The following is a 16,629-nucleotide window of genomic DNA, read 5'->3' on the forward strand; positions in this document are numbered from 1 at the left end:
TGTTTCTGTTTGAGAATCAACAGCTTGAGAACTCAAAACTCTTCTGGGTCATCTTATGAAGGCCTGAGACAGAGGGTTCATTACATCCTAGAGCAGATTTCTCAGCTTTGGCCCTGCTGACATTTGGGGATGGGTACATCCTTGCTGTGAGGGCCTTCTGTGCATGTGGTTGCCTCCCACCGGCCCCCGGCCTCTACCCACTAGAAGCCAGTGGCACTGTGACAACCAAAAATGTCTTCAGACAATTTCAAAGTTCCCCTGGGGAGCAAAATCGTCCCCCACCCCAAACTGAGAACCACTGCCTTAGACTTAAAACGTGGCCTTAGTACATCACTCACAAAGCCCAGATGCCTTCTCCAGTATCCTCTTCCGACAGCCCAGGGCTCTGCTCCAACTCTCTGAAGAAGTTTATTTTAGGAGAAAGCCTGTTTCCTGGGAGTTCACCTCTAGCTACTAAAAAAAAGTCTTTCCTTAATTGGACTGAACTCTCTCTTCCAGGAACTTCTTCCTTTTAATATCTGAGAACTGCTGTTCGATCTCCCCCGAGAACAGCAATGACAAGAAGTAAGGGGTCCGGTCGAGCAGGCGGAGGTCTGGGCAGGAGAGGCGGCCAGCATGCAGGAATAATGGGAGGGGGGGAAGGCTGGGAAGGCCCTGAGGGGTCAGCGCGCTCCTGGGAAATCTGCAAAGCCCATGTGCCACCTGCCTTTCCCACCACCCCCCGCTAAAGCTCTTCCCTAGAGCAGCAGTCTCTGACTGGAGCCCTCCTCCACGTTCCCCTCTGCCCTCGCCCCAGCTCAAAACTGTGGCCAGATCTGTGATCCGATAAAATCTCCCACACCGAGAAGTTAATGGTGAAAGCAGCTCAAAATGTCCTTCCAGAGGGGCAGGTCTCTGCATTTGAAAGGGGACAGTTTGGAACCAGCAAGGACTTCATCCAGTGACGTGCTGGTAAACGTTTACCAACCAGCTGTCTGAAGGGGGGTTGAATGGGGGGCTGGGGAGGGTACCAACGTCTTGCTTTGCGGTGTCTGTTAATTTCTGTCATGAAAAATATTTGCAGAGACGTGGATGGACCTAGAGACCGTCATACAGAGTGAAGTAAGTCAGAAAGAGAAAAACAAGTATCGTGTAGTATCGCTTATATGTGGAATCTAGAAAAAACGGTCCAGATAAACTTACTTGCAAAGCAGAAATAGAGACACAGATGTAGAGAACAAACTTACGGATACCAAGGGGCAGGGGGCGGGATGGGATGAATTGGGAGATTGGGATGGACATATATACACTACTATGTATAAAATAGATAACCTGCTGTATAGCACAGGGAACTCTACTCAGTGCTCTGTGGTGACCTAAACGGGAAGGAAATCCAAAAAAGAGGGGATACATGTATACGTATAACTGATTCACTTTGCTGTGTAGCAGAAACTAACACAACATTGTAATGCAACGACACTCCAATAAAAATTTTTTAAAAATAAAATAAATAAAATAAAAGATTCCCAACATAATAGAGTTCAGACTGCCAACATGAGGACTCTGAACCAGAGTTGGGAAGGAATCTGAGAAGCGTAGTATGTAATGTTTCCCCCTTTTGGATACAATGATGTGAATAAGCTCAAGAGCACAGATAACATTAACCTACAGAATAATTTTTGGGAGGTGATGAGTTTTGATTATGACCTTTGTTTGTTTTCTTAACACGTTCACGCAATTTTTAAAGGTTACTTTCCATTGACAGTTATTACAAAGTGTTGGCTCTGTTCCCCATGTTGTACATACATCCTTGAGTCTCTCTTACACCCAATAGTTTGTACCTCCCACTCCCCACCCCTAGCTTTCCCCTCTTACCCCGCTCCTCACAGGTAACCACTAGTTTGTTCTTAGGAGCTTTGTTTTTAATACAGTTTATTTAATTGTACTTTTATATAACTCGATTTTCAGAGATGGCTATGTTTCAAAACCAGCTGGTACGATTCCTGAACATTTCACACGGGGCCCTGACAACCGGTCCTACTGATGCCTGCACACCCTGGCTTCGATCCACAGAAATGCATTTATGCATTATGCAACCTACGAAAAGCTTAGTGCGGACCAAACTCTGAATGTGCTTTATCCCAATCCTCATAGCAATTGCATTTTACAAACAGGGGTAGCGAGGCACCAGGAGGTAAGGAACTTGCCGACATTCACGCAGTTAAGTGATGGAGCAGGGAAACCTGCGTGGTGAGTCTGCAGGGCTTATCAAGGGTGGAGAGGACTTCCTGGAGCTCCTTCACTGCATAGGTAGGGACCCTCTTAGTTGCTGTTCCTCCCCTGGAGCAAACGTTATTTTTTGCTCTGCACCCTCTTCCCATACTCGCTTATCTGTCCACATATGCAGACACATGCTGAGCTCCTGTTCTATGCAAGGCTCTGTGCTAGGGGATGAGAGGCATACACAAACCCCAAGAAATAAGGGTCTCCGTGCTCAGGACACTGAAGGAGACCACTGTGGGAAACTCGGGGCCCTCCTTGTGGCTTACTCTGCAAGATCAAGGGGGAGGTCCCACAGGAAAGAGGAATTTGTGGGCTTTCAAAAGTGTGAAGCTGGGGCTTTGAGAGGAGCGGGGCTTGGTCTTGAAGAAGCGGAAGAAGATGAACATCTCCAGGTGTGGAGAACCATCCATGCGCTCAGCGCTTCTGCTAGGGCTTTGCAACAACGCTGCAAGGGCCGATGTGACATCACGTCCACTTGCCCACGAGGAAACAGGGCCTGAGGCAGGTGGGGCAGAGTACCCTAACGGTTTGCATCACCAAGCTCCCCCACCCTCTCTCTGGCGTATAGCGACACCGTTCAGCGCAGTTCTGGAATTGGCACTGAGACCCAGATGTCACGCTGGAGGCTAGTAATGTCCCTGGTGGAAGAGGCAGGATTAGGATTCTGCTTCCAGAATCAGACTGCAGGGCGGAGCTTGTGCTTTGCCACCTGTATGACAAGAGATCGTCAGCTACACATTCCTAAGCCTCAGTTTCCTCATCCGTAAAGTGGGGACAAGGAGACTGCTTAAAGCGATGGGGAAGATTCTGGAAGATGATGCTGGGAAAGTACTCAGCACAGGTCTGGGACACAGGAGTGCTCTGGACGTGGGGCCTGCTCTTTTGAAAGCGCGGGTGCAGCAGAGAGGTTAACAGTGGTGGCTCTACAGCCAGACAGCCTAGCTCACATCCTGGCTCCACTCCTTTCATCTGTGACACCTTGAATAAGCTTCAGAACCCTCCCCGTTTTCTGCATCTAATACAAATCATTAAGGTTGTTGGGAGGAGTATATGGCCTATTGAATGCCGGTGCTGGGGTCATAGCTGGCTTCTAGTGAACCCTTAGTAACTGTTATCTTAGTAAGTTGCTGATGTTATTATTACTGTTGTTATTATTATTTTAATCATTATTTCCATGATAGAAGCTTTCTCTACACTAGCAATGATACACTTAAGCATCCGGATATCCACCCAAGCAGACGGACCATGCACAAGCCTGTATTCCGTTAGCAATTCACACTCACCCATTCGTTCAGGCATTCAGCTTACATTTATTTTTTTTTAGTAATTTTTTAAAAAATAAATTTATTTATTTATTTTTGGCTGTATTGGGTCTTCGTTGCTGCACGAGGGCTTTCTCTAGTTGTGGCAAGCGGGGGCTACTCTTCGTTGCGGTGCGCGGGCTTCTCATTGCAGTAGCTTCTCTTGTTGCAGAGCACGGGCTCTAGGCGTGCAGGCTTCAGTAGTTGTGGCTCGCGGGCTCAGTAGCTGTGGCTCGCAGGCTCTAGAGCACAGGTTCAGTAGTTGTGGCACGTGGGCTCAGTAGTTGTGGCTCGCAGGCTCTAGAGCGCAGGCTCAGTAGTTGTGGCGCACGGGCTTAGTTGCTCCACGGCATGTGGGATCTTCCCGGACCAGGGCTTGAACCCGTGTCCCCTGCATTGGCAGGCAGACTCCTATCCACTGCGCCACCAGAGAAGTCCCTCAGCTTACTTTTATTAAACACCTACTATTTGCCCAACACAAGGCCAGGAGTTGGGAACAGTGATAAACAACCCAGGTTTGATCCCCACCCCCTGCTCTGAGCCAACAGAGAGGATCTATTCACAGACCCTTTTCAAAGAGCTGAAGCCTTTTCCGATGAACTATGGGCTGAAAGATTATGCGTGCATTTGAGCCATTCTTGTTCAAACAATTTGAATTGAGCACGCCAAATGCCCTTCACATTTTCTCCCATAGGTTCAGGCATCCTCCTCCTACCAGCCTGGCTCCATAAGGACTGGAGGCTGGTCAGGTCCATACCCTTGATCGGGATGACAGATCTGTCCCCTGAATGGTGATCGGTGGGGGGGGGGGGTCCCTGGGAGTTCCCGAAATTCAGCTCTGATGGGACCCTCAAAGAAGAGAGGATTTCTCTCACCTTAATCCGAGCATCCCTGGAAAGTCTCAGTTTCTGCATGCACTGGGTCTAGAGCCTTAGCAGAGGGCAAGCCCTTCCCGATTCCCCAGCTCACCTATGGGTTGGTTTTGCTTGGGGCTGGGATGCTGGCATTTCCTTGCACTTCCCTGGCATCTGATATAAATCTGTTAACCAGTGCAGATTTCTGGTACAACTTAGGTGCTTATTACAGTCTATTTCAGCTTCAGAAACAGAGAGAAGAAATACAGATTTGGCAAGGAAGGTCCAAATAGAATGATTACGGAAGCAGAAATGTATCAGATAGGCTAGGTTCCACTGTCCATGAATTCTGGGAGGAAGGTGAAAAAGGAGATTTGGTTCAGACTTTTTTCCCATCAGGGGTTTTCCTGGCAGAATTTTTCGCATCCCTGAAAGGATCATTTTTATGTGTGAGGCACTGTTCTCAGCCCTTAGAATATATCAGTTCTTTTCTATTCTCACAGTATTCACGTGAGAAGGACATGATTATATCGTCACCATCATTCCCATTGTATAGAAAGGAATACTGAGGCACAGCGGGGTTCAAGGTCACACTGCGAGTAAGTAGCAGAATCGGACTTGTCCCAGCAAGTCTGGTTTCTGAGTTTATGCTGTTAGACAGGGGTCGGCAAACATTTCCTGCAAAGGGCCAGTTAATAAATATTTAAGGTTTCTTTGCTGCAACTACTCAATTCTGCCCTCAGTGTGTGAAAGCAGCCATCGTGGACACGTAACAAATGAGCATGGCTGGGTGAAACCTTATTTATAGACACAAATCTGAATTTCATCTAATTTTCACTTATCACAAATTATCTTCTTTCAATTTTGTTTTTCAGTCATTTAGAGATGCAAAAGCCATTTTTAGCTCATGGGCTGTGCAAAAGCAGGTGGCAGGCCAGATTTGGCCTTTGGGCCATAGTTTGCCCACCCTACTCTTAACCAATACGCTACGTCCCCTATATTTAGACACAGAATGATTTGGATTCACACAAAGGACACTGTCATAGGCCAACATGTATGCAATCTCCCTCTTACCTTGTTATTATGAAAATTCACAAGCACACAAAAAAGTGGAGAGACTAGTAGATTCCATCTCCAACATCCTCATCATCAGCTACTACATCCGCCATCGTGAGATCTCGTGATACAAGTTGGGAGTGCGGGGTAGACGTGATTAAATGAATCGGAGCAACTGACTGCTCCCTGAGCCCAATGGGTTTGCAAATCATTGAGGAGGCTCCTTTGCCTTCATGGTGTAATTTAGAGACAAAGGTTGTCTTGGAGTGTTTGATGGCCGGGGCATTGTTTTACCACCTCTGGTGAGCTCTAAGATGGTACCCAGGTCATCCCAAAGAACAAAACAGGTGAGAACTTTCCAGGTTGAGTCAGAAGCAGAATGTGAGTGGAAACTGAATACTCTAATCCACCCCTGGGATAGAAGGAGAGTCGTGGGTAAGACACCTGCAAACTAAATTTCTGCGTGCTCTTTGGGCCAACATACAGGGATGGAGTTCTGCCCTGAAAGGGGGTCCCCTCCTTTGCTAAGCCTCACTGTCTCCTCCTGAAGTTAAAAGAGGCGGAAGTGAGCCTTTGCTAGTTTGCTTCACGATTTATTTTCCTTAAGAACCAAAAGAGCTTAGAGATTCAAAGAAAAAAAAACAACAATCAGTGTTTTTCAATAAACAGCTGATGGCTAAATTGCAGATGGAAATGCAGTCGTAATCATCTCGAATGAGCATTCATTAAGCGTCTATCTGCATGTGGTACTGTGTGCGGGCTTTGAAGGAAATGATGCACTGACCTACTTTTCTCTGCGAGAGATGCTTCACCTATTTGGGTTTCAGTCAAGTTTGCAAACCATGGCAACTTTGGAAAGAACTACTCATACACCCAGGGAAGTAAGATGTCACTTGTAGGACTGAGGAGAACCTAGAAGACGTAGCAAGAAAGCATCTTAGTCTTGGTACGCCATCATTTCCTTCTCTGGATAAAACAGACCTGTTGTTTGAGAACAGACAGTCACATCAATTTCCATCACAGAGGGACCAAGACCAACTTCCATTTTAGGAAGGCTTCTCACTGCCACTCAGCAGGATGGTCTATACTGCACTACTTGCCTCGATTCTTTATCGCTATCCGTATCCCCGTGGTGCAGCTTGCAGTGCCTTTCCAATGAGTGAGTAGCGAGTGGTTTCTTTCCTAGTCCTCATCTCTGAGCTCGGCCATAGTTACTCTAATAGAACAAGGTGGAAATGATGACGGGCCAGTTCCAAACTGTGGCCTCGAGATGCCATGGACGCTTTTGCTTGCTCTGCTGTGCTTTTCTATGCTCTGCTATCACCATGAGAAGACATCCCCAAACTAACTTGCTGGCCCCAAGAGGAGGTTGAGAGGTGTACAAGGCAGGAGGTATCTGTCCATCTGATGTGTGAAGGGGGCCAGCCAAGATTAACAGCAAGATTAGCAGAATGCCCAGCCCAGGGACTTCCCTGGTGGTCCAGTGGTGAAGAATCCACCTTACAATGCAGGGGACGCAGGTTCAATCCCTGGTCAGGGAACTAAGACCCCACACGCCGCAGGGCGACTAAGCCCGTGAGCCACAACTACTGAGCTCTCGTGCCTCAACTAGAGCCTGTGTGCTGCAAACTACAGAGCCCACGTGCTCTGGACCCCAGGCACCACAACTACAGAGCCCATGCGCCCTGGAGCCCGTGCGCCACAACTAGAGAAGAGAAAACCCGCACGCCACAACTAGAGAGAAACCTGCGCACCACAACTAAGAGTCCGCGCGTCGCAATGAAAGATCCCGCGTGCCTCAACGAAGATCCCACATGCCGCAACTAAGACCCAACGCAGCCAAAAATAAAATAAATAAATAAATAAATAAATAATCTTTAAAAAGTAAATAAAAGACGAGGAGGGAATTCCCTGGCGGTGCAGTGGTCAAGACTCAGTGCTTTCACTGTTGAGGGCGTGGGTTGATCCCTGGTTGGGGAACTAAGATCCCACAAGCAGCGTGGCACGGCCTAATAATAATAATAATAATACAAATAAATAATAATGATAATAATAAATTTAAAAAAAAGAATGCCCAGCCCAGGCAAACTTCACAATAGTGAGAAACAACAAATGAATGTTGTTTTAGGCCACTGAGGGTTTTTTTTTGGTGGGGGGAAAGTGATTTGTTATACAGCAGTAGCTAACTCATATACCACCCAACAGACGTAAAATTAAACATCAGCAAACCACAGAAGGAAACTAATTTTGTTGGAGAAAATAACGGTGATATATTCTAAATTGAAGTGAAAGTGAGATTTTATTTTCTGTTCAGCTTTGGATTATCAGCATTTAAGTGGACTACTGAGAATGTGTCCTACAGACTGTGGAAAGTATAATCCTGACTTAGGGATTATAGTATAACATACATCCCTCTACTATATAAATATCCAGTGTTTCTCAACTCTGGCTGCACAACACATTCACCTGAAAATCTGACACCTGGGTCCCACTCTCATAGATCAGGAATCCACTGTCATGGGGGCAAGACACGAGTATTTTTTTATAAAGCTCCCCAAGTGATCATGCAGTGCGACTAAGGCTGGGAAACCCTGGGCTACGTGCTACTAAGATCTAAAGAATTAAAGTGTGATAGACTTTTAGCAAATTCTGTGGTTTTTTCCCCCTAATACTAAATGTATTTCACAGGCACCATCAATATCAGATCAGACAGGAGGTTTTTTCCTACACGATTTTATGATGTCGACAGAAAACATTCTCCTTCCAGGCTGGAGGCAGCTGCAAGCCACGTGAGAAATGTTCTTTCCTTCTTCCTTTCTCTCTCCTTCAAGTCTCCCAGAGTCCTTAAGCCTCCTTCTGCGGCCCTGCTTTTATTCTGCAACGTACACGTTCTGTGATGTGAGGATCTCTCTGTGCTGCCACGTGAGTGAGTTCTACTATCCTTTCCCGAACTTGCCAGGAATGATACCCAATCCCAGGAATGCGGACTCCGTATCTTGTGGGCACGTTCGACTCTGCTCTTTCAGTTCCAAGTAAATTCATCTACGGAGAGCCTTTTCTGGTGGCCCTGTGTCAGACACAAGTAACTCAGGGAAGAGCACGGGGCTTATCAGAGACCCACTGGAAAGGTGAGTTTGCCCTTTGCTGCCTGCCAAGAAGGAGGCAGATGCTCGGTTGCTCACTCCCATCGTGTAGTCCGAAAGGTGGTTTGATTTATTGCCCAGATAAAGTTACAGAGCAAAAGTCACTGGTAGGGCAGAAATTCCTTGCTGGCTCCTGAGTCATTTGGAAGACATGAAAGTGAGCAGGAAAAAAGAGCCTCCTATCACCCCAGATCACTCCCAAAGTGCTCACTGGCAGCTCTGAGCCCCTGGGCGGGCCACGCCTCAGTTTCCTCACCTGTAGAATGGGACGCAGAGGACCCACATCACATGGAAGAGCTGGGAAGCTTCAGTGATGTTACATATGTAACCCCTGGGCCTGTGCTCCTACTGTGTTCATCCTGCACGTATTAAGTACTCAACAGATGCTAGTCTGAAGAAAAAAGCTACAAAAAATGTAAATGGAAAAAAAAAAAAGAGAGATGGGATTTGACTGAGCTATCTGCTTTTTTTCTATGTATTTTGCCCCCTCCTGGAGAAAGTGGTCTTCAATATAATCTTAAGCCTGAATAACTTTAAAAAATGAAGATATAATTCATATACCATATAACTCACCATATTGAAGGGTGGTCAGTGTACATTAATATATTCACAGAGTTGTGCAACTATCACCACCATCTCATTCCAGAACATTCCATCACCCCCAAAGGAACCCTGTGTCCATCAGCAGGTCCCTCCCCCTAGCTTCTCTCCCCACCACCTGCAACCACTAACCTACTTTCTGTTTCTATGGATTTCTCTATTCTGGACATATGATATAAATGAGATTATGTATAAATAGAATGGAAGTAAAAACAGTGTGTGACTTTTTGTGTCTAAGCCTCAGCCTTTTTTATCAGGAAAAAAAAAAAAACTGCAAGTAACTTCCTGGATACCCAAGAAATGGCTTGTGGAATGGGTGGTGGGCTGTTGTGACTGGACCGCCCCCCGCCCCTTGTCTTCTGGTAGTGTTACCCGCTTTCTCCATCTGCTGGCTGTGTGCACGGAATTCTGGAAATGAACCTCACGGGGCTGAAACCCTGCCGTGCTCTTCCCCCAGCTGCTCTGCAAAATTGCTGCCATATGCTCACCTCCTCCCCCCCTGCTCCTTTCCATGTGACCTCACTGCTGCTCTCCTGCACTCTGATGGAGAAGTCGCTGGGCAGCCCACTGTCCTGAGTGGAGAAGGAGTCACAGAGGGCATTGTCTGACAACTGCTCGCAAACAGAAAACCCAGACACAGACGACTCTTGGAGTTTTGCAGCAAGCTGCTGTTTTTAAGAGGGAGGGAGGTTTTTTTCCGAGATTTCCCATTTTCACCAATTTGTGCAGCTTGCCACTGTGAAGTTCTCAACCGACCATGGCTCAGAGGAGAGGTGTAGTCATAAATCTGGAATTCATAACAAAACTAAGGGGTTGCATGGAGTGTCACAAGCCAGCTATATTGTAATTTCCCCTCCAGGGATGTCAGAATTTTCTCTACTTCAATGAGCGTTCTCATCAGGCATTCTAATTACTCTGACAAATATCAAAATATTACCTCTGTTGTCACTGTAATCTTACTTAAGAAAATGTGTTTGAATTTAAGAAGTATCGTTCTGCTGCTTTGCTGCAAATTAACTGCGTCTCCGTTGAAGTTGTGCCGTTGGCAGTTGGCTGCATCATCCTTATGGACCAATGACATCCTTGGTGTGATGCTTTTCTGGAGCAACACAGTGTGTGATAAACGCAGTGAGGCTGGCTTCCCCGGTGGCGCAGTGGTTGAGAACCTGCCTGCCAATGCAGGGGACACGGGTTCGAGCCGTGGTCCAGGAAGATCCCACATGCCAGGGAGCAACTAAACCCGTGCCCCACAACTACTGAGCCTGTGCTCTAGAGTCCGAGAGCCACAACTACTGAGACCACGTGCCACAACTACTGAGCCCACACGCCTAGAGTCTGTGCCCTGCAACAAGAGAAGCCACCGCAATGAGAAGCCCGCGGACCACAATGAAGAGTAGCCCCCGCTCGCCACAACTAGAGAAAAGCCCGCGTGCAGAAACAAAGACCCAACGCAGCCAAAAATAAAATAAAATAAATAAAATTTAAAAAATAATAAATAAAGGCAGTGAGGCTTTTGAGCTACAATTTAGGGAACTGGAGTTTTACCCAGGAACATAGACCACCAGCACACTGTGGGCCCAAAAGGCCGATGAATTCCCTCCAAGAGAAAACCTATTAGGCAATGATTTTTGAAGGGGGGGGGTCCCTGGACCAAGAGCATTAGGATCACCTGGGAACTTCTTAAATAAGCAAATCCCCAGGCTTCCTAGACTAGCCAGATCAGACACTCTGGAGCAGGACCTAGTAATCTAAGCTTCATCCTTGGGCAGGTTAAGCCCTTCAGGATATACTGATGTTCAATCCAGTTTAAGGACCGCTGTTCTAGAGTTTTATGACAGAATGATCCATCAGTGCAAAGAAGTCGTCTAATGGATCCGAGATGCCAGTCAACTAGGTTGCTATTAGCAACATCAGCAGTTTTCAAAATGACGTGACCTGTACTGAATAGCGACCCCCCAAAAGATATGACCACATCCCAGATAACTGTGGATGTGAGCTTATTTGGAAAAAGAGTCTTTGCAGATGCAATTAAGGATCCAAAGATGAGGTCATCCAGGCTTGTGCAGGTAGGTGGGTCCTAAATCCATCAACAAGTGTCCTTTGAGAGACACACAGAAAAGGGACCACATGAAGGAGAAGCCATGTGAAGACAGAGGCAGAGACTGGAGTGATGCAGCCACAAGCCAAGAAATGCCTGGAGTCACCACCAGAAGCTGGAAGAGGCAAAGGACAGATTCTCCCCTAGAGCCTCCAGAAGGAACCAGCTCTGCCACGAACTTGATTTCAGGCTTTCAGCCTCCCAAACCATGAGAGAATACATTTCTGTTGTTTTGAGCTGCCACACTGAGGGTAATTTGTTACTGCAGCTCTCAGAAACTAACACACGGCCTGACCTTGTCTATAATGCAGATTCCGGGCTACAGGAACCTCAAGAATGGTTGCACCAGGAGGTGCCATTTAATAGCTAAAGGCTTTAGGATGAGAAAAGCTGTTTTTACGGCCACGTTTTCAAAGAAGCGAGGCATGTTTGCTCCTATGTGAATCAAGGCCACTGTTGACTGAGTTATCTGTGTCCCAGCAAAATTCATACGCTGAAAGCTAACCCCCAGTGTGTTTGTACTTGAGGTGGGCCTTTGGGAGGTGATTAGGTCATTAGGGGGGAGCCCCCATGAATGGGATTAGTGCCCTTATCAAAGAGGCCCCAGAGAGCTCCCCTGCCCCTTCCACCATATGTGGGGACACAAAGAAGACAGCCATTCTTGAACCAGGAAGTGGGTCCTCTCCAGACACGGAATCTGCAGGTACCTTGATCTTGGACTTCTAGCCTCCAGAACTGTGAGAAATAAATTGTTGTATAAGCACCCAGTCTGTGATATTCTGTGATAGCAGCCCAAAAAGACAAAGGCAAAGGTCAAAGCTGAGACTTCGATGCTTGTGGTCCTTTGCCCCCTGTTCGGTTCCCGACCTGGGTGTCAGCCACAGACTTTCCTAATTCCAACATGGAATAATCCCTGCTTGAAATTCATAGCAGGGCTGCGACACTAGTCCTTAACACACTGAGTATGATATATGGAGGACCTGCCTTGACATCGTCAAAGCTTTTGCCAGCTGTTCACCTGCACCAAAGTTCTCAGTCCAGGCATGGAGGGAGAGCCATCAAAGGTGGCCTTTCCCAAGCTGCACAACCTTAACATGGAGGAGAAGGTGGGGGAAACTTCTCCCTACAGCCCTCCCCACCTTGGAGTCCCTGGGTAATGGTTAAGGCTCTGAGGAATCCGGAAGTAAAGAACCACAGTTTCCTTTGATTAGTGGAATTATCTTCCAAACTTGTGTGGCGGCCGGTCCTTTCTGCCCAAGAACTGCTAGCACCCCACAAAGCATGCACGTCATCTGGAAGACAAGCGAAAGGTGGGGAGACTATACTGCTTACTTATCGCTGCTGTTACAGGTAGAGAGAGATACATGGGGTTACCAGGAGATTTTTCATCTTGCATTTTCCTGTAGCCCCGAATGCCAGTCTACACACTGGTGTCGTGAATTGGCCCAGAAGCTTGTTAAAAGCAGGGTCCCACTCTCCTCCTGGACAGCTGACCTCAAGAGGCCTTGGACCCACCAGCATCTCCCTTGGCGACTTGTGTGCATATTGCTTAGGAAATGCCATGGCTGGTGGAGAGCGATATTTCATCAGCATTACCCCCAAACACCCCCAACTTATAGTTAACGTAGCCTGGTTTGATTTTCACACTCAGGACACTGCTTTCCACACTCAACCAAATATTTCCAAATTTTCTAACTTATTGTTGCCGGGAATTGAGTATTAAACTGCCTTCTTAAGTTTTTACTTATATTACTTGACAGAGGGCTTAATTCAGGCCAGACACTTTGAGATATCAATTCATTCAATGTTCAACACATCCTTACCAAGAAAGGATTAACATTATTTCCATTTTACAGATGAGAAGACCGAGGCACAGAGAGGTCAAGTAGCCTGCCTAAGGTCACACAGCCAGGAAGTGTTGGCATCCGGACTGCATCTCAGTCAGTCTGACCCCAGGATCTGTGCACACAAGCACCATTCTGTGTGATGCTGCTTTTTGCTTAAAATGTTCCTCCCATTTTAAATCTGTCCAGTAAAGATACCTTTTAAAACTCTTATCTTATATATCTATCTCTCTTCTTCACAGCAATGTCCAGATTTAGGAGCAGGGCTTGACAACACCCTCTCATTCTGTTCAGAAGATTCAGACCACAGTCAGAATTAATCCTGTAAGCTAACCCCTTGGCCAGGGGCAGTCTTCCCTTCCAAATCCTCAAATTAATGCCATAATATCTTGGCCAGAGAGACCAAACACACAAAATACAACATGAAGGGAAATCAAAGCGAAGAGTTGAAAGGAGGAGTTCTCAATTTAAGGCGATCTTGCCCCCCTGGGGAGCTCTGCCATACCTGGAGACATTTCAGGAGATCTCCACACTGGCATTTATCGGGGAAAGGCCAGGGACGCTGCTAAACATCCTTTAATGCACAGGACAAAGAGGTACCCGGTTCAGAACGTCAACAGCGCCAGGTTGGGAAGCCCTGGTTCAAGGATTTCTTGCAACACACTCCATGGCAGAAAAATCTAAGTACAGAAAAGATTACTGATTATGTTTGTAAATACAGTGTATTGGAACGCAGCGCACTCTTCTGTTTGTGTACTGTCTATGGCTGCTTTTGCAATCTGATGGCGGAGTTGCAGTTGTGACAAAGACCTTCTGGTTTGCAAAGATAAAAATATGTACCATTTGGCCCTTTACTCCAAGAAAACGTTTGCCTGCCCAATGTAAGGGGTCCATCAAAATTTGAACAGCATTCCTCTTGCGTAGTAAACTCAATCTAACGAAGTCTCTGGTTACCCCCATCTGCTCAGCTGCATGTGGCTCATGGAATCAAGGGGATCCGACTGGGATCTGATCAGGATCCGATCGGCTCGTCAACGTGTGATTGATCCATCCTTGCATTACTAACTGCATCAGTAACTGCATTATTCCCCCTTTGTCCTTTCCTCCGCTTTCCTGCATATTTTCCTTTCAAATTAGCCATTGTTGGAAGATTGGCTCAACAAGACCAGGAGGTAACAGAGAGGCAGTGATTAACAAGCTGTTAGAAGATGCTTTAGCCCCTGCCTGAGCTAAAAAGCCAAAGGGAAATCAGTTAAGCTGGACGGTAGCTGGTCCCAGGAACCACATGAAATTCAGACAGAAGGCAGCAAATGCCTCTCCTCTGTCAGAGTTCACTGGTTTGGAATCATCCGTCATCACCCAGGACAGACTGGCGAGTCAGCAAAGCCACTGTCTCTGCCTTGATGGGTGACCTGTCCTCTTCTCGTCCCCTGGCAAAAATGAACTGAATGGCCACCGGCCAGCCTGGCATCCTGCCCATCCACACTCCACTCCAGACTCGCAGAAGCTGGTCCTATCAGGGCACAGGATTTTTCAAATCAGTATTTTTCCATTCTGGGTTTTGAAATCAATTTAGTGGTTGTCAAGCAGCCTTTTATAAGGAATGAAGGAGAACAGGTAGAAAAAATATCAGCTTGTTACACAAAGCAAAAGTACATATTGTTTTGTGAAACTTCATTTTTAGATATAAACATGCACATACACATATATACACACGTGTGTATATATATGTAAACACAAATACTTAAAGACATTATATAAGAACACGTATTACATGGTATTATTTGTTTTGTACACTCACTTGTATATGTGTTCTAAGTCATAATGTAACACGTATTTCTTTTTTTTAGTGTTATTTGTAACATTTATTTTTACTTACAAGGTATTAACACATGAATTTATTTTCTTCGTAAAATGTTACAATATTTCTGGCCATCTCTTCTCCAGAGGTAACACTTCTTGGTTTGGTGTGGACATTTCCAGATAGTGTCTAATGCATTTTATTCTATTTGTTTTAACTATTTTTAACTGAACTGTAGTTAATTTACAATGTTGTGTTAGTTTCAGGTGTGCAGCAAAGTGATTCAGTTATAAACATATATATATATATATATTCTTTTTCAGCTTCTTTTCCACTGTAAGTTACTTACAAGATATTGAGTATAGTTCTTTGTGCTATACAGTGGATTACTGTAGGTTATCTATTTTAAATATAGTAGTGTAGATCTGTTAATCCCAAACTTCTAATTTATCTCCACCCCCCGACTATCCCCTTTGGTAACCATAAGTTTGTCTTTGCAACACGTATTTCTGTGTATAATAAAACATGGTCGAGAAACCCTGCTTTAAATTGTTTCTCTATTATCTGAGATACGAGTGCTTTTCTATAAATGGCTTAAACTGCTGGGACAGAATTAAGAAGTCAGAGAGATACGTTTCCATTTCCTCCTGTTAGGAAACTACAGTCAGCAATTCCTTTTGCTTCCCCTAAGCGGTTGACCTAACTTCTACTACGGGGTATGCTTGCCTACGAGGGTCGAGTGCAATTCTTGGTGTTCCGAAGACCTAAGAAACCCAAGTATGAGGGAGCTAGAGAGAAACCTAGGAAAAGTAAAGTCTGACATTTCCCACACTTAGTGTTTTGAGTATTTTCACGATTTTTGTGAGAACCATAACCCATGTTCTATGATTTAATATTTTAATTCGTTTTTATGTTTTTTCCTAAGCAATAATATCTGCACCATCGCAGATTTTTATGTGATAATTTTTTCCCTAATACGCATACAAATGAATACATAATTCCATAAATAAAAATGTTTATGGATCAACTAAAATAGGTGGTACATCTAGTAATTTGGGAAATCTTGACCTTGCTCAACCCTCCTCACCGATGCTCTCCTGTGGCAGCCAGAGTGATTAAGGGAGGGAAGGAGTGGGAGTTTGGGGTCAGCAGATGCAAACTAGTACATACAGGATGGATAAACAAGGTCCTACTGTAGAGCACAGGGAACTATATTCAATATCCTGTGATAAACTGTAATGGAAAAGAATACTAAAAAAAGAATGTATATACATGTATAAGTGAATCACTGTGCTGTACAGCAGAAATTAACACAACATTGTAAATCAACTATACTTCAATAACAAAAATAAATTTTAAAAAAATTTTAAATAAAATGAAAATCTGATCCGTCCCCTACTCCATGGCTTCCCTGTGCTCTCAGGAGAAGGTCCAAGCCCCCTGGCTGCCTCACCAGGGCTTCAGGCAGCACCTCCAACTCGCCATCATCCTTGTCACCCAAGACTGGTCTTTCTGTCTGGACCACTCTTTGCCCAAGCAACGCCTTCACCCTGCTTTCCAAGTGTTCACCTGAACAGGTGTGCCAGCACCTGCTCGACCTCGGACGTAACTAGCATCACATCCTCATCAGATACGCCCCTGCCCTTTGCTGATGCCCTGTAGAGCCATCC

At 45.7% G+C, this 16,629-nt stretch overlaps 1 protein-coding gene across 1 annotated transcript in view; it reads right to left on the bottom strand.

Moving 5' to 3' along the window:
• The window catches only part of LOC137776729 (transmembrane protein 132C-like), a 377,811-nt gene that overhangs the window by 188,032 nt on the left and 173,150 nt on the right, over nucleotides 1-16,629 (bottom strand). The gene's annotated exons all lie outside the window — the stretch shown is intronic.

Source organism: Eschrichtius robustus, chromosome 14 (assembly GCF_028021215.1).
Source record: "Eschrichtius robustus isolate mEscRob2 chromosome 14, mEscRob2.pri, whole genome shotgun sequence".
NCBI classification, from domain to species: domain Eukaryota; kingdom Metazoa; phylum Chordata; class Mammalia; order Artiodactyla; family Eschrichtiidae; genus Eschrichtius; species Eschrichtius robustus.